At 46.8% G+C, this 21944-nt stretch overlaps 1 protein-coding gene across 1 annotated transcript in view; it reads left to right on the top strand.

The window, feature by feature from the left end:
• The first annotated feature begins 404 nt into the window (after positions 1–404).
• LOC135526866 (protein numb homolog) overlaps positions 405–21944 on the top strand; it is a 64071-nt gene continuing 42531 nt past the window's right edge. The window contains 1 exon segment of the mRNA XM_064955536.1: positions 405–706. The gene's annotated coding sequence lies outside the window, so the exon portion shown is untranslated.

The following is a 21944-nucleotide window of genomic DNA, read 5'->3' as shown; positions in this document are numbered from 1 at the left end:
ATGCAGGTTAAGGACCCACCTGACCATCACGAGTCAGTCTATGCAGGTTAAGGACCCACCTGACCATCACGTGTCAGTCTATGCAGGTTAAGGACCCACCTGACCATCATGAGTCAGTCTATGCAGGTTAAGGACCCACCTGACCATCATGAGTCAGTCTTTTCAAATGAGCTCTATTCTATCAAAAAAAATCTTATTGGAATCACATTTTTATAGACGGGTGTATTTTCCAAATTGCACACCATACACCACAAAAGTAACCGGTTGTAAAGTCCCGCCACGTTCATCTGTCTATCGCTTAGATTTTTTTCACTCCAATCGAACACCTTCAATTTCACCTTTTATACTTGCAGACGTTGACCAATGGATTAGGACAGGGAGGGACGCCCGTTGCTATGGGCGAGTGGACTGGCAGGTGAAACTGGACTGGTGAACAGCAGCAGGAACAGGAGGAGCAGGAGGAACAGCAGTAGCAGCAGGAGGAACAGCAGTTGTAGGAGGAACAGCAGTAGCAGCAGGAGGAACAGGAGGAACAGCAGTAGCAGCAGGAGGAACAGCAGTTGTAGGAGGAACAGCAGTTGTAGGAGGAACAGCAGTAGCAGCAGGAGGATAGAGTTCATTTCCAACACTTCTCTGGGAATTTAAATCGTCCCGAGTTCGAGAGATTTGAAATTGACGGACTTTTGGATCGGGGCCCTGATCACAGGTAAGGAGAGAGAGAGAGACACAAATTAGGGATTTTGAAATGATAGCTACTTATTAATGCTTTCGTCGGGTGCGCTTACTATGAAAAATATATGTTTTGACTGGGGTTCATTGCTCCTAACGCTAGCTAGCTATCCAGCAAATGCTAACTAGCTAGCTGTGGTATTTAATGAACCGAATGAGCTACACGCTAACGCAGACTGGTGAGCTATACTATTAACTAGCAGTCGGTCGAACTATATATTTAATGTTGCTTTTACCAGCTAATAAGGCCAATTTAACGTCCCTGTGGAAAAGTGTTATAACGACTCTAGAAGCTAGCTAGCTAACGTCGACTAGTGGTAACTAGTTAGCCAGGTAACGTTAACTAGCGATAAGGGTTAACTAGTTAGCCAGGTCACGTTAACTAGCTAGCCAGGTAAGTGTTAACTAGCGGTACGGCTCGGTTCTAACCGACGTTATCGCCTTTTCTAACGACGTCGTTAAAAAAAAAAACTTGTCTAGTTATCTGGCTACTGTCCCGAGTAACTAGCTAGTTAAATGATGTTTTATACACAACGTTAGCTATCACTTGATGTTTTGAGCTAGTTTAAAAAAAAGTGAAACGTATAACATAATATGGCCTCAAACCTTAACTACCGTAGAGATATTGAAACGTTAGTTCCCAAAGGAGTCTTGAATAACGTTCGTTAATAACTAGCTAACTCGGTTCTCAATTAGATCATTAACTCTACCTAAACTAAGTTAGATAACCTGTCAGTTAACAGAGTTGAAGTATTATTTTTTTTCTTCACGGTAATGGTTGGTGTTCTGCTTTTTAGTTGTTTTCAAACATGGACCTCTTATTAGACACTTTACTGACCATGTAGGTAGGAGTGTTTTTCAAGTAGAGTCACCTGAATGGGTCGTTCAGCAGGTAGAGTCTGGGACCAGACATTGGTGTTCTCAAAATGCCATAGATTAAGTGTTTGACAGCAACAACAAAAAAGTGTATTCAAAGCATAATGGATGGTGCGAACCTGTATGGTAACTGATAATAAGACAGTAAGACCTGCGACTGGTCAACCTGTATGGTACCTCAATATAAGACATTAAGACCTGCGACTGGTCAACCTGTATGGTACCTCAATATAAGACAATAAGACCTGCGACTGGTCAACCTGTATGGTATCTCAATATAAGACATTAAGACCTGCGACTGGTCAACCTGTATGGTAACTGATAATAAGACAGTAAGACCTGCGACTGGTCAACCTGTATGGTAACTAATAATAAGACCTGCGACTGGTCAACCTGTATGGTATCTCAATATAAGACATTAAGACCTGCGACTGGTCAACCTGTATGGTACCTCAATATAAGACATTAAGACCTGCGACTGGTCAACCTGTATGGTACCTCAATATAAGACATTAAGACCTGCGACTGGTCAACCTGTATGGTATCTCAATATAAGACATTAAGACCTGCGACTGGTCAACCTGTATGGTATCTCAATATAAGACATTAAGACCTGCGACTGGTCAACCTGTATGGTAACTGATAATAAGACAGTAAGACCTGCGACTGGTCAACCTGTATGGTACCTCAATATAAGACATTAATACCTGCGACTGGTCAACCTGTATGGTATCTCAATATAAGACATTAAGACCTGCGACTGGTCAACCTGTATGGTACCTGCTCACAGATCACTGCACCTGTACATAGCTCATCTGTAAATAGCCCATCCAACTACCTCATCCCCATACTGTTATTTATTTAATTTATTTTGCTCCTTTGCACCCCCAGTATCTCTACTTGCGCAAGTATCTTCTGCACATTTACCATTCCAGTGTTTAATTGCTATAGTGTAATAATCTCGCCACTATGGCCTATTTATTGCCTTACCTCCCTTATCCTACCTCATTTGCACTCACTGTACATAGTTTTTTGCACACATTGTATATAGTCAATAATACAATAGATAAAGTCTGTTTTGTTTATTCCATGTGTAACTCTGTTGTTGTTTGTCGCACTGCTTTGCTTCATCTTGGTCGCAGTTGTAAATGAGAACTTGTTCTCAACTAGCCTACCCGGTTAAATAAATAAAAATCTGATAGTAGGTTCTGAAGACCTGCGACTAGCCGCTGCCCCACGGAGATTTGATGAATATTGAGGAAAAAACAAATATATGAATCTCAAACGCTGCTTTTCATTGATGACCTGCAGATGTCACGAATGGACATTTGTGTTAAAATCTCAGAGTAATTAATTGTTTTTCAGCACAATGTGGTGAATGCCCCAGAGGCTTCAGAAAGCCTCGGTTTCCCATCACTAACAGTGTCGGAGTTGATTTTCCAACACCCGGCAAGCTGACATACACTTGCCTCGATGCCAAGTAGAGGTGGCCGGGTGTGCACAATATGGTCTTGCCTGCAACTCGCGTCCTCTGGGCAAGACCAGGGAAGAACTGCCCAGAGAAGAACCCATCCCCTCTTCTATTGGCTCCTAGCTGATAGGAGAACTAACATGCTGACAACACCGCTCGCGTGCACTGCAGAATATATTTAGACATGCATGTTATTCAATTATTGCACCCACACTGCTCGCGAGCGTCTGCGTTGTCAAGGACTAAAATAGAAGTCAGTTCTATTTCTGAAGCAGATCACGTTGTAAGTCCTGTCTCTCCCATCTTCTCATTGGTTTATTGAAGCAGATACCCACGTGCCGTCTCCTCATTGGTTATACCCATGTGCGTGACTGAAAGACGAACAGAGGTCAGTGGTGGTTATACAACTTTATGAAAATCACCATATAAATCCAAAGAAGAAAAAGCCTGGAAGGTGGAGAGATGACTAGAAATTATTTGGTTGACTGTTTTTATGTGTGGATTAATTGTCAGAGTAGAGGAGTATTTCAGGTAAAAGTGCATTTCAGGTAAAAGAACAACTCTATGTTTATATCCCAGGACAAATTAGCTAGAAACAGCAAGCTCGCTTAATAGGACAAATTAGCTAGCAACTGCAAGCTAGCTGAATACGACAAATTAGCTAGCAACTGCAAGCTAAATTCCCATAAATGTTTAATGCTTTTCGACCTGTCCCCAAATTAATATAATTGGTTCAGAGTTTGTTTTAATATTTTAACCTGTGTGTCTTGATCACGTTTGGTGTGGGACTAAATCAATTTGCACACCATTGCGGGTGGCCTGGTTTGGGTACGGTGTAGCGGGTTAGGAGAACCAACGTAGTGGGTTAGGAGAATGACATTTAAGGTTAGGAAAAGGGTTAAGCTTAGCTAAAATCCGACAAGGAAGTCTTCAAGAGAAGAGGTGGTAGGGTTTCCCTGGACTCTTCTTCACTGGTTTTGGACAGGATGTGGGTCACAGTCAGACTCTTCTCGGCGGGCAGGGAGTGAAACTCAACACTTGGCCGACATGCGTAATATCCCATTTTAGTCATCGTCAGATTGTGTGTCACAATCCCAACAGCCCCTGTTCTGTTGACTCTTCAAATCCGTCCTCGTTGAGATTCTCAGTGTTATTCACGTCAAATACAATGGCGAGGAATGTGATCAGACTGACACACACACAGCCACTTATCCACCTCCTGTCTCCCTTTCCTCCTTCCTGGAAACATTTCCCACAGATATTAGGTTATGGGATGGTGTCTGAATAACTGTCAACATTCACCATGAAGTCTTTCTACAACCCATCATGGCTGTTTCCTATTCTTCTGCTATGAAGTGATTTCAACAATCACTCCCAGCAGATTAATTCAAGCTGAAGTTTTTTTTTCTTCTTTTTTCTGTGAATGCAGTTTGATTGCCCGCTAGTAAAACAAACATGGGCTGTTGATTGGTTTGTGTGTTTCCATTAGGGGAAGGAAATGACCAAAACAAATGTGTGTTGTCATTAGTATCCTCTAACCTCATGACTCCTATTGATTGGTTGGTTTCTGTTGTCATTAGTATCCTCTAACCACATGACTCCTATTGATTGATTGGTTAGTCTGTTGTCATTAGTGTCCTCTAACCACATGACTCCTATTGATTGGTTGGTTAGTCTGTTGTCATTAGTATCCTCTAACCTCATGACTCCTATTGATTGATTGGTTAGTCTGTTGTCATTAGTGTCCTCTAACCTCATGACTCCTATTGATTGATTGGTTAGTCTGTTGTCATTAGTATCCTCTAACCACATGACTCCTATTGATTGATTGGTTAGTCTGTTGTCATTAGTATCCTCTAACCACATGACTCCTATTGATTGGTTGGTTAGTCTGTTGTCATTAGTATCCTCTAACCTCATGACTCCTATTGATTTTTGCTGCTGAAATCATCCAGTTTGTTGTTGTTGTTGGTCAATATGATGTTCTCGTTAGCAGCAATGAGGCCCTCTGCTCTCTCCTGGCACTCCCTTTTTCGGCTGGGCTTTTTCAGAGCAACGACAAACTTGATAACACCGTCTTTGTGCATGTTTGGAGCTCATATCTTTTCAACCTCCGGAGGATGACTGTGAAAATGCTTTGTATCAACAACAAAAATACCTTGGCTATGACCGAGGAGCAAGAATGACCGAGGAGCAAGAATGACCGAGGAGCAAGAATGACCGAGGAGCAAGAATGACCGAGGAGCAAGAATGTCGGCCCGGTACTAAGTCTGTGACTGCATCTCTACATAGTTAACTACTTTTAACCAGGCCCTGGTCAAAAGTAGTGTACTAAATAGGGAATAGGGCCCTGGTCAAAAGTAGTGTACTAAATAGGGAATAGGGTGCTGGTCTATAGTAGTGTACTAAATAGGGAATAGGGTGCTGGTCTATAGTAGTGTACTAAATAGGGAATAGGGTGCTGGTCTATAGTAGTGTACTAAATAGGGAATAGGGTGCTGGTCTATAGTAGTGTACTAAATGGGGAATAGGGTGCTTGGTCTATAGTAGTGTACTAAATAAGGAATAGGGTGCTGGTCTATAGTAGTGTACTAAATAGGGAATAGGGTGCTGGTCTATAGTAGAGTACTAAATAGGGAATAGGGTGCTGGTCTATAGTAGTGTACTAAATAGGGAATAGGGTGCTGGTCTATAGTAGTGTACTAAATAGGGAATAGGGTGCTGGTCTATAGTAGTGTACTAAATGGGGAATAGGGTGCTGGTCTATAGTAGTGTACTAAATGGGGAATAGGGTGCTGGTCTATAGTAGTGTACTAAATAGGGAATAGGGTGCTGGTCTATAGTAGTGTACTAAATGGGGAATAGGGTGCTGGTCTATAGTAGTGTACTAAATGGGGAATTGGGTGCTGGTCTATAGTAGTGTACTAAATGGGGAATAGGGTGCTGGTCTATAGTAGTGTACTAAATGGGGAATAGGGTGCTGGTCTATAGTAGTGTACTAAATGGGGAATTGGGTGCTGGTCTATAGTAGAGTACTAAATAGGGAATAGGGTGCTGGTCTATAGTAGAGTACTAAATAGGGAATAGGGTGCTGGTCTATAGTAGAGTACTAAATAGGGAATAGGGTGCTGGTCTATAGTAGAGTACTAAATAGGGAATAGGGTGCTGGTCTATAGTAGAGTACTAAATAGGGAATAGGGTGCTGGTCTATAGTAGAGTACTAAATAGGGAATAGGGTGCTGGTCTATAGTAGAGTACTAAATAGGGAATAGGGTGCCCCACCTCTTTAAGGAATACCTAGGATAGGATAAAGTAATCCTTCTTACCCCCCCCCCCCCCTTAAATGATTTAGATCCACTATTGTAAAGTGGCTGTTCCACTGGATGTCATAAGGCGAATTCACCAATTTGTAAGTCGCTCTGGATAAGAGCGTCTGCCAAATGACTTAAATGTAAATGTAAATGGGTGCTATTTGGAACTGTCTGTCGTGTAAATTCGGCGCTAAAGCCCATTTTGAAAGTAAATGTTCCCACGTCGGTCGGAGACGGCATTCACGGTAAACGTTGCACATGTCGGCTTAATCGTAAGTTACCGTTACATTTCTAACGCGAAATCTGATACGCTTCAGCCATTCGGATGGAATAGAGCCCTTAGCTCCTGCTCGGTCGGTGTGTGTTTGTGTTGGATCTCTGGAGGCCTTCTCCTCACCTAGCAACCATCCGTCCATGTGACTGACTGATCAGTCATACAGTACCTGTAGACAGACAGATAAGACAGGACGGCTGTGGCAAGCAGGGCGGCTGTGGCAAGCAGGGCGGCTGTGGCAAGCAGGGCGGCTGTGGCAAGCAGGGCGGCTGTGGCTAGCAGGGCGGCTGTGGCTAGCAGGGCGGCTGTGGCTAGCAGGGCGGCTGTGGCTAGCAGGGCGGCTGTGGCTAGCAGGGCGGCTGTGGCTAGCAGGGCGGCTGTGGCTAGCAGGGCGGCTGTGGCTAGCAGGGCGGCTGTGGCAAGCAGGGCGGCTGTGGCAAGCAGGGCGGCTGTGGCAAGCAGGGCGGCTGTGGCTAGCAGGGCGGCTGTGGCAAGCAGGGCGGCTGTGGCAAGCAGGGCGGCTGTGGCAAGCAGGGCGGCTGTGGCTAGCAGGGCGGCTGTGGCTAGCAGGGCGGCTGTGGCTAGCAGGGCGGCTGTGGCTAGCAGGGCGGCTGTGGCTAGCAGGGCGGCTGTGGCTAGCAGGGCGGCTGTGGCTAGCAGGGCGGCTGTGGCTAGCAGGGCGGCTGTGGCTAGCAGGGCGGCTGTGGCTAGCAGAGCGGCTGTGGCTAGCAGGGCGGCTGTGGCTAGCAGGGCGGCTGTGCATGCTAGCTGGCTGTACTATGACTGTGCATTCAGAGTTGATGGTTTATTTAATCACTCCAGTCTGATGACCAGGGAGTAGCACAGCAGTGGGATTCGTCCTGCTGCTGTTCTGATTGGTTCACTCCAATCATTCAGTCCATGACCTGGTAAACAGATTTGTCCTGCTGGTGTTCTGATTGGTTCACTCCAATCATTCAGTCCATGACCTGGTAAACAGATTTGTCCTGCTGGTGTTCTGATTGGTTCACTCCAATCATTCAGTCCATGTCCTGGTAAACAGATTTGTCCTGCTGGTGTTCTGATTGGTTCACTCCAATCATTCAGTCCGTGACCTGGTAAACAGATTTGTCCTGCTGGTGTTCTGATTGGTTCACTCCAATCATTCAGTCCGTGACCTGGTAAACAGATTCGTTCTGCTGTTGTTCTGATTGGTTCAATCCAATCATTCAGTCCATGACCTGGTAAACAGATTTGTCCTGCTGGTGTTCTGATTGGTTCACTCCAATCATTCAGTCCGTGACCTGGTAAACAGATTCGTTCTGCTGTTGTTCTGATTGGTTCAATCCAATCATTCAGTCCATGACCTGGTAAACAGATTTGTCCTGCTGCTGTTCTGATTGGTTCACTCCAATCATTCAGTCCATGACCTGGTAAACAGATTTGTCCTGCTGGTGTTCTGATTGGTTCACTCCAATCATTCAGTCCATGACCTGGTAAACAGATTTGTCCTGCTGCTGTTCTGATTGGTTCACTCCAATCATTCAGTCCGTGACCTGGTAAACAGATTTGTCCTGCTGGTGTTCTGCTGTTCTGATTGGTTCACTCCAATCATTCAGTCCGTGACCTGGTAAACAGATTTGTCCTGCTGGTGTTCTGCTGTTCTGATTGGTTCACTCCAATCATTCAGTCCGTGACCTGGTAAAAAGATTTGTCCTGCTGGTGTTCTGCTGTTCTGATTGGTTCACTCCAATCATTCAGTCCGTGACCTGGTAAACAGATTTGTCCTGCTGGTGTTCTGCTGTTCTGATTGGTTCACTCCAATCATTCAGTCCGTGACCTGGTAAACAGATTTGTCCTGCTGGTGTTCTGCTGTTCTGATTGGTTCACTCCAATCATTCAGTCCGTGACCTGGTAAACAGATTCGTTCTGTTGTTCTGCTGTTGTGGGACAAGATGATATTTTTCCGTGTAAAATGTTCCATCCTAAAATTAGGAATGTGCGATGGCTTTGATTTCTTGTCAACCAGATGGAGAAGGGTTCGGAATACATTAAAATATACAACGTTATACACAAAGTAGAGACTCCTGACAACTGATATCAACACTTAGCGAAGGCAGATATATAAGGATCCTGAACTAAATTTGAAGTTTTAAGAAACATTGCATTGTGCCTTGACGTTCGTTCCGTTACCAACAGCTCACGTAACGAGACACACGGCTCGGCCTGGCCGTGTCTGTCTGTCTTTGTCTGAACAAATTCACAATGACACTTTTTTTTTTTTTTTTTTTTTCTTCACCCAGACAATTGACAGGAGCCAAATTGTATTTATTGGCTTTTCAACAACAACAACAACCACAACGGACAAAAGCCGGCTAATGGAAAACCCTAGTGCTGACCCAGTTTTCATCACAACTACCTCATAATGGGTTTTCTGAAATCAAAGAACTCGTTTTGACGTTCTTCAGTTCCTGCTTTGCACAGGTTGCTTGCGCTCATGTGTTACCATGGTGACACACTTATACTTGTCTGTCAGGATGAGAATCAGCATTCACACAATTTTAGACTTCTCAAAGCAAATATAATCACTGCGTCATCACTCTGTCTCCAACTGGCTCAATAGACCTCTGAATTACATCATTTGGAAAGAGCTGTCTGTCCTATATTTCTATATTGACTAGAATTCAGCTCTCTCCACTGGGCTGTACTGTCTGGAGGGAGCAGGGCCCTCTTCCTTATCAATTCTCTCCAAGGTCAAGGACTGATAGGGAGGAATTACTTGTGTGTGATTCGGTAACATTGTAGTTGGAGGAATGAATTGCAGGCTTGTACTTTACCCTGTGTAGGTCACAGAGGGACAAAGGTCGTCCCTGATACCTGACGTGATACCTGTCATAGCTGATACCTGATGTGTGTACCTGTCATAGCTGATACCTGATGTGTGTGTACCTGTCATAGCTGGTGTGTGTGTGTGTGTGTACCTGTCATAGCTGGTGTGTGTACCTGTCATAGCTGGTGTGTGTACCTGTCATAGCTGATGTGTGTGTACGTACCTGTCATAGCTGATGTGTGTGTACGTACCTGTCATAGCTGATACCTGATGTGTGTGTACCTGTCATAGCTGGTTTGTGTGTGTGTGTACCTGTCATAGCTGATGTGTGTGTGTGTGTGTGTGTGTGTGTGTGTGTGTACCTGTCATAGCTGATGTGTGTGTGTGTGTGTGTGTGTGTGTGTACGTACCTGTCATAGCTGATACCTGTTGTGTGTGTGCGCGCGTGCACCTGTCATAGCTGGTGTGTGTACCTGTCATAGCTGATGTGTGTGTGTGTGTGTGTGTGTGTACGTACCTGTCATAGCTGATACCTGTTGTGTGTGTGCGCGCGTGCACCTGTCATAGCTGGTGTGTGTGTGTTCCTGTCATAGCTGATACCTGTTGTGTGTGCACCTGTCATAGCTGGTGTGTGTGCACCTGTCATAGCTGGACACCTCCATCCACACCCTGAAGCTCTCTCTGTTCAACATGGTGGGAGGACACCTCCATCCACACCCTGAAGCTCTCTCTGTTCAACATGATAACATGGTGGGAGGGACACCTCCATCCACACCCTGAAGCTCTCTCTGTTCAACATGGTAACATGGTGGGAGGGACACCTCCATCCACACCCTGAAGCTCTCTCTGTTCAACATGGTAACATGGTGGGAGGGACACCTCCATCCACACCCTGAAGCTCTCTCTGTTCAACATGATAACATGGTGGGAGGGACACCTCCATCCACACCCTGAAGCTCTCTCTGTTCAACATGGTGGGAGGACACCTCCATCCACACTCTGAAGCTCTCTCTGTTCAACATGATAACATGGTGGGAGGACACCTCCATCCACACCCTGAAGCTCTCTCTGTTCAACATGGTGGGAGGACACCTCCATCCACACCCTGAAGCTCTCTCTGTTCAACATGATAACATGGTGGGAGGACACCTCCATCCACACCCTGAAGCTCTCTCTGTTCAACATGGTGGGAGGACACCTCCATCCACACCCTGAAGCTCTCTGTTCAACATGGTGGGAGGACACCTCCATCCACACCCTGAAGCTCTCTCTGTTCAACATGATAACATGGTGGGAGGACACCTCCATCCACACCCTGAAGCTCTCTCTGTTCAACATGGTGGGAGGACACCTCCATCCACACCCTGAAGCTCTCTCTGTTCAACATGGTAACATGGTGGGAGGGACACCTCCATCCACACCCTGAAGCTCTCTCTGTTCAACATGATAACATGGTGGGAGGGACACCTCCATCCACACCCTGAAGCTCTCTGTTCAACATGGTGGGAGGACACCTCCATCCACACCCTGAAGCTCTCTCTGTTCAACATGGTGGGAGGACACCTCCATCCACACCCTGAAGCTCTCTGTTCAACATGGTGGGAGGACACCTCCATCCACACCCTGAAGCTCTCTCTGTTCAACATGATAACATGGTGGGAGGACACCTCCATCCACACCCTGGAGCTCTCTCTGTTCAACATGATAACATGGTGGGAGGGACACCTCCATCCACACCCTGAAGCTCTCTGTTCAACATGGTGGGAGGACACCTCCATCCACACCCTGAAGCTCTCTCTGTTCAACATGATAACATGGTGGGAGGACACCTCCATCCACACCCTGAAGCTCTCTCTGTTCAACATGATAACATGGTGGGAGGGACACCTCCATCCACACCCTTAAGCTCTCTCTGTTCAACATGATAACATGGTGGGAGGACACCTCCATCCACACCCTGAAGCTCTCTGTTCAACATGGTGGGAGGACACCTCCATCCACACCCTGAAGCTCTCTGTTCAACATGATACCATGGTGGGAGGGACACCTCCATCCACACCCTGAAGCTCTCTCTGTTCAACATGATAACATGGTGGGAGGGACACCTCCATCCACACCCTGAAGCTCTCTGTTCAACATGGTGGGAGGACACCTCCATCCACACCCTGAAGCTCTCTGTTCAACATGGTGGGAGGACACCTCCATCCACACCCTGAAGCTCTCTCTGTTCAACATGGTAACATGGTGGGAGGACACCTCCATCCACACCCTGAAGCTCTCTCTGTTCAACATGGTAACATGGTGGGAGGGACACCTCCATCCACACCCTGAAGCTCTCTCTGTTCAACATGATAACATGGTGGGAGGGACACCTCCATCCACACCCTGAAGCTCTCTGTTCAACATGGTGGGAGGACACCTCCATCCACACCCTGAAGCTCTCTGTTCAACATGGTGGGAGGACACCTCCATCCACACCCTGAAGCTCTCTGTTCAACATGATACCATGGTGGGAGGGACACCTCCATCCACACCCTGAAGCTCTCTCTGTTCAACATGATAACATGGTGGGAGGACACCTCCATCCACACCCTGAAGCTCTCTCTGTTCAACATGATAACATGGTGGGAGGGACACCTCCATCCACACCCTGAAGCTCTCTGTTCAACATGATAACATGGTGGGAGGACACCTCTGTATTACTGGAAGTGCACACAATGGGCACTATTAAATTGTATGTTTTTGGAGAGAGAAATGGACCCACAAAACAATGTAGCCAAAAGGGATCTTGATCCAGGAAATGATTGAATGTCTCTTCTGTAACCATGAAGTTTGATCTTGACATATTTTTTTAAGTGTTTAAAATCATTCCGTAAGTATTTTTGAAATACCCTGATTAAATGATATATCTCCCATTCCTACATTAAAGCTCTGTTCAACATGATAACCAGCCAAACGCGAAGCCACGCCCACGGACGTTAGTTTCTTCTCCTCAATGAGTCTGGATCTGAGAACCTCCCCAGCCCTTCACCGACTCATGCAAACACATTCGGGCCGTCTGATTGGTCCAGAAACTAATGACATGGGTCAGAACCAGAACACAAATGGGTAAACTGGCAGTTGAAAAATGTGCCATTGGCTTTGATACTCTGATTGGTTAAGGACGATCCAATCGCTGATTACTTTGTTTTGTACAATGCCTCTCGTGTCCCTCATCGCCACAAACAAATTAAATGTGACCCGATTCAGGAAACTAGGCGTATGTCGCAAGTCACGACTTCACAAGAGAGCCACTTGAATGTAAAAAAAATATTTTTTTAATCAAAATGTGTTTTTTTTGGCAGAAATGCTTTCTTGAACATGTGAACTTTCATGTGCCTTAACAAACTTGCATGCCATCTGTCAATACGAATAACATTGTTAAATTACTATCCTTGTTGGTTAAGCCATAGACCAAGAGCAACCTTCCCACTCGTCTTGATTGGCTGAGATAGTGAGTGGGCTGGACATGCCGAGAGAGGAGTTCGGATTGGTCTGCCATATTGAAGGCTTCTGTCTATTTGAACTCGTCAGTCTGTGTTGGTAATGCTGTCGAACGTGTCTTTAAAAAATATATATATATTTTGTAGTGGACCTGCATAAGTGTTGTTCTCCACTTTCTGGAGGACTGAGTTTTGAAATCAGTGGAATTGGAGTATGATAGCTAAGGAGATGGAGGAAACACCGGTCTCTGGATTACATCTTCAAACTAAGGGCATCCGTGGCATGGCATTCCTGACAGGGAGACGCGTCCTTGATGCATGTTGATGTCTACAGGTAAGATAATGTAGCTAGCTAATGCTGGACTTTCAGATATTACACGTTTCTAATTTTGACAGAAAGTGGTTTCATTTCAAGCCAAAGTGTACTGTTAGCTAGGTAACGTTAGCTGGCTGGCTCCCTACCTGATGTTATAATTCGTTTCCCAGAGCCGTTTTGCTGCTCTAGTTAGAGCCTAATGTTAGCTAGGTAACATTGAACATGGTTGGTTAGCTCCCAGCACTGTGGCATTGTGGGTGCTTTGTTCATTGTTGTTTAACTAGCTAATGTTAGCTGGCTGTTAGCTGCCAAAGATGCTTCTAGAAACTATTGACTCTGGTGTGAATTCTTTATGTAAATGAGAGATTTCTGTATTTAATTTTCAATAAATGTGCAAAAATGTCTAAAATCATGTTCTCATGATCAGGTATTGTGTGTAGATGGGTTGGAAATAATGAATTCGAGGGCGCTGGGTGGCGCAGTGGTTAAGGGCGCTGTACTGCAGCGCCAGCTGGGCCACCAGAGACTCTGGGTTCGTAACCGGCCGCGTGGGTCATGGACAGTACAGATACAGTAGCGCAGATCCCACTCCCCTTAAAGTCCAAACCTACCCTCACATCGCCTCAATACAGACACGGTTGCTGCTCTCCTCTTGGTCGGGTACAGTAGAGAAGAGGAGTTCTTGTTCTCATGTGGGCCCAGACAGTGAGGCCCCAGTCTGTCTGGGAGGAGTTGATATAGGAGAATAGCTGACTCTGTCACCTGGGCTTCTAGTTGATGTAGGAGAACAGCTGACTCTGTCACCGGGGCTTCTGTAGTTGATATAGGAGAACAGCTGACTCTGTCACCGGGGCTTCTAGTTGATATAGGAGAACAGCTGACTCTGTCACCGGGGCTTCTGTAGTTGATATAGGAGAACAGCTGACTCTGTCACCAGGGCTTCTAGTTGATATAGGAGAACAGCTGACTCTGTCACCAGGGCTTCTAGTTGATATAGGAGAACAGCTGACTCTGTCACCAGGGCTTCTAGTTGATATAGGAGAACAGCTGACTGTCACCGGGACTCTCTTTGTGCAGGAAATGTCCTTTTATCAGCTAGTTTTAAAGAGGTGCTGAGGAGACAGGAATACTGGGCTCAGCATGATTTAGAAATTATGATTTAGCAATTTCTCTCTCTGGCCCACCATCCTAACAGGCAGGCCAAGTGTGTGTGTGTGTGTGTGTGTGTGTGTGTGTGTGTGTGTGTGTGTGTGTGTGTGTGTGTGTGTGAGAGCCAGGTCGCAGGCTGGAGGGAGCATGACTGTTGTCCCAGCAGGAAGTTCCTGTTGTACTCTGTTCTCTTATCACTCCTGCTGCTAAACACACACACTCACACACACTACTTACTGTCATTACTTGTTTCCCCTAGCACAGCCATTCCCAAACTGGGGTATGCCAACTGCCTGGCACTGTTCCTGGTATATGTCCGTTACGTTTATGGGGTCAATTAAGGAAGACAATCTCTTCCGCAAACCACTGGAAACCAGGACAACAGGAGAGGATATTTTTAAAGTACTGGACAGCTTTGTGACATCTAATGGACTTTGGTGGTCAAGATGTGTTGGTGTCTGTACTGATGTTGTAAAAGCCATGACAGGGAGACATAGTGGAGTGGTAACACGTGTGCAAGAAGTTGCTCCCGACGCCACCTGGGTACACTGCAGCGTCCCCCTAGAGGCTCTTGGGTACACTGCAGCATCCCCCTAGAGGCTCTTGGGTACACTGCAGCGTCCACCCAGAGGCTCTTGGGTACACTGCAGCGTCCCCCTAGAGGCTCTTGGGTACACTGCAGCGTCCACCCAGAGGCTCTTGGGTACACTGCAGCGTCCACCCAGAGGCTCTTGGGTACACTGCAGCGTCCACCCAGAGGCTCTTGGGTACACTGCAGCGTCCACCTAGAGGCTCTTGGGTACACTGCAGCGTCCCCCTAGAGGCTCTTGGGTACACTGCAGCGTCCCCCTAGAGGCTCTTGGGTACACTGCAGCGTCCACCCAGAGGCTCTTGGGTACACTGCAGCGTCCACCCAGAGGCTCTTGGGTACACTGCAGCGTCCCCCCTAGAGGCTCTTGGGTACACTGCAGCGTCCCCCTAGAGGCTCTTGGGTACACTGCAGCGTCCACCCAGAGGCTCTTGGGTACACTGCAGCGTCCTTGGGTACACTTGGGTACACTGGACACTACAGTGAAAATTATTAACTTCTTGACGCTACCCATCCCAGGTTAGCGGGATAATTTATCAACAACCGCTGAATTGCAGAGCACACATTCAAATAATATTTCTAAAAATATTTCTATTCATGAAATCACAAGTGCAATATAGCAAAACACACCTTAGTTTTTTGTTAATCCACCTGTCGTGTCAGATTTTGAAAATATGCTTTACAGTGAAAGCAATCCAAGCTAGACAAAACATTATGAACACCTAGCATCAAAGTAGCTTGGTCCCGAAAATCAGAAAAGCAATAAAATGAATCGCTTACCTTTGATCTTCGGATGTTTTCATTCACGAGACTCCCAGTTACACAACAAAATATTATTTTTATATCCAAAATGCCTGTTTGTTTGGCACGTTATGTTCAGAAATCCACAGGCTCGAGTGGTCACGACATCAGGACAAATTCCGAATAGTATCTGTAATGTCCACAGAAACATGTCAAACGTTTTTTTATAATCAATCCTCAGGTTGTTTTTAAAATATATAATCGATAATATATCAACCGACAGTCTCTTTTTCAGTAGGAGAGGGAGAGTCAATGGATGCCCCACTGTGTTGCGCAAGCAAAACTCATGCGAACACTCAGCTATCCACTGAGGCAATGTTATCTTTCTCGCTAATTTTTCAAAATAAAAGCCTGAAACTATGTCTGAAGACTGACACCTTGAGGAAGCGATAGGAAAAGGAATCTGGTTGATATCCCTTTAAATGGAGCGAAGGCATGCTATGGAACAACACGGAGCTTTCAAAATAGAAGCCACTTCTATTTTACAACAATATTTTGACAGTTTTTGAAATTTTAGTGTTTTCTATCCAAATCTGTCAATTATATGCATATTCCAGCATCTGGTCCTGAGAAATAGGCCGTTTTACTTTGGGAACGTTATTTTTCCAAACATAAAAATAGCGCCCCGTGGCTAAAAGGTTAAAGCAAGGCCCCTGAACTCATGTATTTTCTGCACTATGCAATGATATGGGCAGCGACCATGTTACCGTTTTACAACATACTGAGGTGCGCTGGTTATCAAGGGGCAAAGTATTGACACGTTTTTTTTTTATCGAGATTTGAGCTTAAAGTTTTTTCTTTTACTGACCATCATTTTCACTTCTCTTACCGCTTGGATGATGACGAGTTTCTCACACGACTGGCCTATCTGGGTGATGTTTTTTCTAGCCTGAATAATCTGAATCTGGGATTACAGGGACTATGTTGAACTATATTCAATGTGCGGGACAAAATTGAGGCTATGATTAAGAAGTTGGAGCTCTTGTCTGTCTGCATTAACAAGGACAACACACCAGTCTTTTTGTGTGTGCAAATGAACTCAAGCTTAAAGAGTACCTTCTTCCATATGTTTGGGGAGTCTCCCACATGCCTTTTGACGATCACCAAACATATTTGCTTATTTTCTTCTGGCCGCTCTGTGGAGTGTACGGCTTAAAGTGGTCCAATGGACAGATACTCCAATCTCCACTGTGGAGCTTTGCAGCTCCTTCAGGGTTATCTTTGGTCTCTTTTGTTTCCTCTCTGATTAATGCCCTCCTTGCCTGGTCCGTGAGTTTTGGTTGGTGGCCCTCTCTTGGCAGGTTTTTTGTGGTGCCATATTGTTTCCATTTTTTAAAATACTGGATTTAATGGTGCTCTGTGGGATGTTCAACATTTTTGGATATTTTTTTCATAACCCAACCCTGATCTGTTCTTCTCCACAACTTTGTCCCTGACCTGTTTGGAGAGCTCCTTGGTCTTCATAGTGCTGCTTGCTTGGTGGTGCCCCTTGCTTGGTGGTGTTGCAGACTCTGGGGCCTTTCAGAATGTGTGTGTGTGTGTGTATATATATACAGTGGGGAGAACAAGTATTTGATACACTGCCGATTTTGCAGGTTTTCTTACTTATAAAGCATATGGAGGTCTGTAATTGTTTTTATCATAGGTACACTTCAACTGTGAGAGACTGAATCGAAAACAAAAATCCCGAAAATCACATTGTATGATTTTTAAGTAATTAATTTGCATTTTATTGCATGACATAAGTATTTGATCACCTACCAACCAGTAAGATTTCCGGCTCTCACAGACCTGAAGCCCTCCTGTTCCCCACTCATTACCTGTATTAGCTGCACCTGTTTGAACTCGTTACCTGTATAAAAGTCACCTGTCCACACACTCAATCAAACAGACTCCAACCTCTCCACAATAGCCAAGACCAGAGAGGCTTTCTTTCTTAGCGGGAGTTCTTAGAAGTGTCTGGATTACTGTCCCGCTCCTTGAAAGCAGCAGTTTTAGCTCAATGCGGATGTTGCCTGTAATCCATGGCTTCTTGTTGGGATATGTACGTACGGTCACTGTTGGGACGACGTCGTTGATGCACTTATTGACGAAGCCGATGACTGAGGTGGTATACTCCTCAATGCCATTGGATGAATCTCTAAACGTATTCCAGTCTGTGCTAGCAAAAGAGTCTTGCAGCTTAGCATCTGCTTGGGTGTTGTTGAAATTGTCAAATCCACGTTTTTGAAGGGGTGATATTAATAATAATAATAAATATTATCATAATGGTGAGTGCTCAGGTCTAACAGCAGTGTCGTGGAGATGAGTTGTCTGTCTGTATCCGTCTACACCAGTTCAGTTCAAAGTTTCTCACCAGAGTGTTTCTGCCTTATTTTAGCCCTTTGAAGTTAGTGACTGTAATTAAGAGAACGATGCTACTGGATCAAAAGCACAGGATCTTTCTCGCTCTCGAAGGATGTGGCAGAGGCCCCGAGGGGGGTGGCTGCGTGGCAGAGGCCCCGGGGGGGGGTGGCTGCGTGGCAGAGGCCCCGAGGGGGGTGGCTGCGTGGCAGAGGCCCCGAGGGGGTGGCTGCGTGGCAGAGGCCCCGAGGGGGTGGCTGCGTGGCAGAGGCCCCGGGGGTGGCTGCGTGGCAGAGGCCCCGAGGGGGGTGGCTGCGTGGCAGAGGCCCCGGGGGTGGCTGCGTGGCAGAGGCCCCGGGGGTGGCTGCGTGGCAGAGGCCCCGGGGGTGGCTGCGTGGCAGAGGCCCCGGGGGGGTGGCTGCGTGGCAGAGGCCCCGAGGGGGGTGGCTGCGTGGCAGAGGCCCCGAGGGGGTGGCTGCGTGGCAGAGGCCCCGAGGGGGTGGCTGCGTGGCAGAGGCCCCGAGGGGGGGCTGCGTGGCAGAGGCCCCGAGGGGGGTGGCTGCGTGGCAGAGGCCCCGAGGGGGGTGGCTGCGTGGCAAAGGCCCCGAGGGGGGTGGCTGCGTGGCAGAGGCCCCGAGGGGGGTGGCTGCGTGGCAGAGGCCCCGAGGGGGGTGGCTGCGTGGCAGAGGCCCCGAGGGGGGTGGCTGCGTGGCAGAGGCCATACAGTGCATTCGGAAATTATTCAGACCCCTTGACTGTTTTTACATTTTATGTTACAGCTTTATTCTAAAATCTATTAAGTTTAAACATTTCCTCATCAATCTACACACACTACCCCATAGTGACAAACCAAAAACAGAAATACCTTATTTACATAAGTATTCAGACCCTTTGCTATGAGACTAGAAATTAAGCTCAGGTTCATCCTGTTTCCATTGATCATCCTTGAGATGTTTTTACAACTTGATTGGAGTCCACCTGTGGTATATTCAATTGATTGGACATGATTTGGAAAGGCACACCCCTGTCTATATAAGGTCCCACAGTTGTCAAGTGCATGTCAGAGCAAAAACCAAGTCCATGAGGTCGAAGGAATTGTATGTAGAGCTCAAAGACATGATTGTGTCGAGGCACAGAGAGAGAAGGGCCTTGGTCAGGGAGGTGACCGAGATCCCGATGATCTGTGGGTGAAAGACTGGGTCCGGATCTGCAGGAGAGCACACAAATCTTTCATTAGGTGGGACATAAACTCAGTACCTTGGTCTGTCAGAATCTCGTTCGGGATGCCCACCCGGCTAAAGAGGTGGAACAACTCCTGTTCGCTTGGATACCGCCGCTCATAGGGGAATGGCCTCGGGATACCGGGTGGCATAATCTACTAATACCAGGATGTACTAGTGTCCTCGTGCTGTTTTTACCAGGGGTCCCACTATGTGCATGGCGATGCGTTCAATGGGCACCCTGATGATTTTTAAAATATTTATTTGATCTTTATTTGACGAGGCAAGTCAGTTAAGAACAATTTATGGGGTGTACTGCTAGTCACTCACCCCCGGAAGTCCATCCACCGCTATCACTTGGGCTCCGGCGGCTTTCAAGTTCGAATCCTCCAACTGGGCAGTCCCAAATTGTCCCCACAGTTGGCTCCCAGCGGGTATTTTGACTGTCCCCTTGAAATCGAGGAGGGGAGGCTCAGCTCCTCCTCCAGTGGTTCCCCATGGTGTTCGTGTTCTGGCGCCGCCTCCAACTCCATAGATATAGGTTGGTCAACCACCTACTTCTGGGCTGCACAGGCGACGGTTCATCCTCACTCTCATCTTCGGCCGGCTCGTACCTTTTTTCCTCAGCTTGTCTCTGCTACAAGCTTGGCAGAGCTTGGGGAGAAACTCCCCAAATACAGGTGTGCCAAGCTTGTAGCATACCCAAGAAGACTCAATGCTGTAATCGCTGCCAAAAGATGCTTCATCGAAGTACTGAGTAAAGGGTCTGAATACTTAAAAAAAAAATATATATATATATATAAAAATTTGCACACAAATAACATTGCTTTTGCTTTGTCATTATGGAGTATTGTGTGTAGATTGATGAGGGGGGGGAAATAATTTAATCATTTTTAGAATAAAGTTGTAAAGTAACAAAATGTGGAAAGAGTCAAGGGGTCTGAATACTTTCCAAAAGGCACTGTATTTCACCAAAATGGAAGCACTATACAGCCCTGCTGATCCTTAACCCCTTGAACTCTATCCCTGGTCTCTGTAGTTTCCACCCTAGCCTCTGACCCCTTGTGTCACCCTGACCTGTGTCCCCTGGTAATTGTAGTTCCCACCTTGACCCTTGTCTCACTCTGCCCCGTGTCCCCTGGTAATTGTAGTTCCCACCTTGACCCTTGTCTCACTCTGCCCCGTGTCCCCTGGTAATTGTAGTTCCCACCTTGACCCTTGTCTCACTCTGCCCCGTGTCCCCTGGTATAATTGTAGTTCCCACCTTGACCCTTGTCTCACTCTGCCCCGTGTACCCTGGTAATTGTAGTTCCCACCTTGACCCTTGTCTCACTCTGCCCCGTGTCCCCTGGTAACTGTAGTTCCCACCTTGACCCTTGTCTCACTCTGCCTCGTGTCCCCTGGTAATTGTAGTTCCCACTCTACCCTGCTGTGTGTAGTTAAGCTAGCCCAGGTTTATGTAACACCTCTCTTCCTTTACATAACCAGCCCAGCGCTGAGCATGCCGGAAAATTGGATTACCGCGGTAACGACGTTTCTCATTCTTTCATGTGTGTCTCCTCTCCAGAGCTACTACAGAGTTACCATGATGCACCTTGACTTAGTGTTCTGTCTCTCTCTCTGTGACGTCACTGGGCCGTGGGTTACTATGTAGGCGTGATTTGTGGGTTTGATGCTGATACCGTGTTTGTGTAAATGGGTTCTAAGATACGCTGTAATATGTTGGTTTGCTGGTTTTTATGTTGCAGTGCAAGACTGCAGTGTCCTGAGTCAGACACACGGACAGAATACTGTAGACGGTGCTAGCAACTAGCCAGGGAGTTCTGCAGAGTTGTTAAATGTTCTCTCTCTTCCTCTCCCTCCTCTCTCTTTCCCGCTCTTCCCTAGGATCCTTCTGTAGGGTTTAATCAGTTTTACATTCCTGGGAGATTATTGAAATAGTACCGGGCTGGGTACAGGACATCTGCAGCAGTGCTATAGCTACACTCTGCTCTGCTCCCTCTCTCCCTTCCTCCCTCTTTCTCAGTCCTCTTCTCTTTCATTCCCTCTGATCAGTTAAGTAGTGAAAGTGTGTGTCTGTTTGTCAGTCAGTAAGGATGGTATGGTGTGAGAGCATGATCCAGTACTCTGTCTCGCTCTCTGTGTGTCGTGCCCTCTCTCGCTCTCTCCACCCCCCCCCTTCTCTGTCCTGGTGGGAGCCCCAGTCTTAAAGGCCCCTCAGTACTGGGCTTATTAAGAGGAGAGTCCTCCTCTCTGGGGCTGTGACAGCTCCTGCAGGGCTTGATTTGTGTACTGTACCAGGCTGCCCTGTACACCACTGTACCAGGCGGTGCTGCCCTATACACCACTGTACCAGGCGGTGCTGCGCCGTACACCACTGTACCAGGCGGTGCTGCCCTATACACCACTGTACCAGGCGGTGCTGCCCTATACACCACTGTACCAGGCGGTGCTGCGCCGTACACCACTGTACCAGGCTGTGCTGTACACCACTGTACCAGGCGGTGCTGCCCTATACACCACTGTACCAGGCTGTGCTGCGCCGTACACCACTGTACCAGACGGTGCTGCGCC

The sequence above is a fragment of the Oncorhynchus masou genome, chromosome 32 (assembly GCF_036934945.1).
Source record: "Oncorhynchus masou masou isolate Uvic2021 chromosome 32, UVic_Omas_1.1, whole genome shotgun sequence".
NCBI lineage: Eukaryota > Metazoa > Chordata > Actinopteri > Salmoniformes > Salmonidae > Oncorhynchus > Oncorhynchus masou.
The sequence above is the reverse complement of the archived record's forward strand: the minus strand, read 5'-3'. Positions and strand labels throughout refer to the sequence as shown.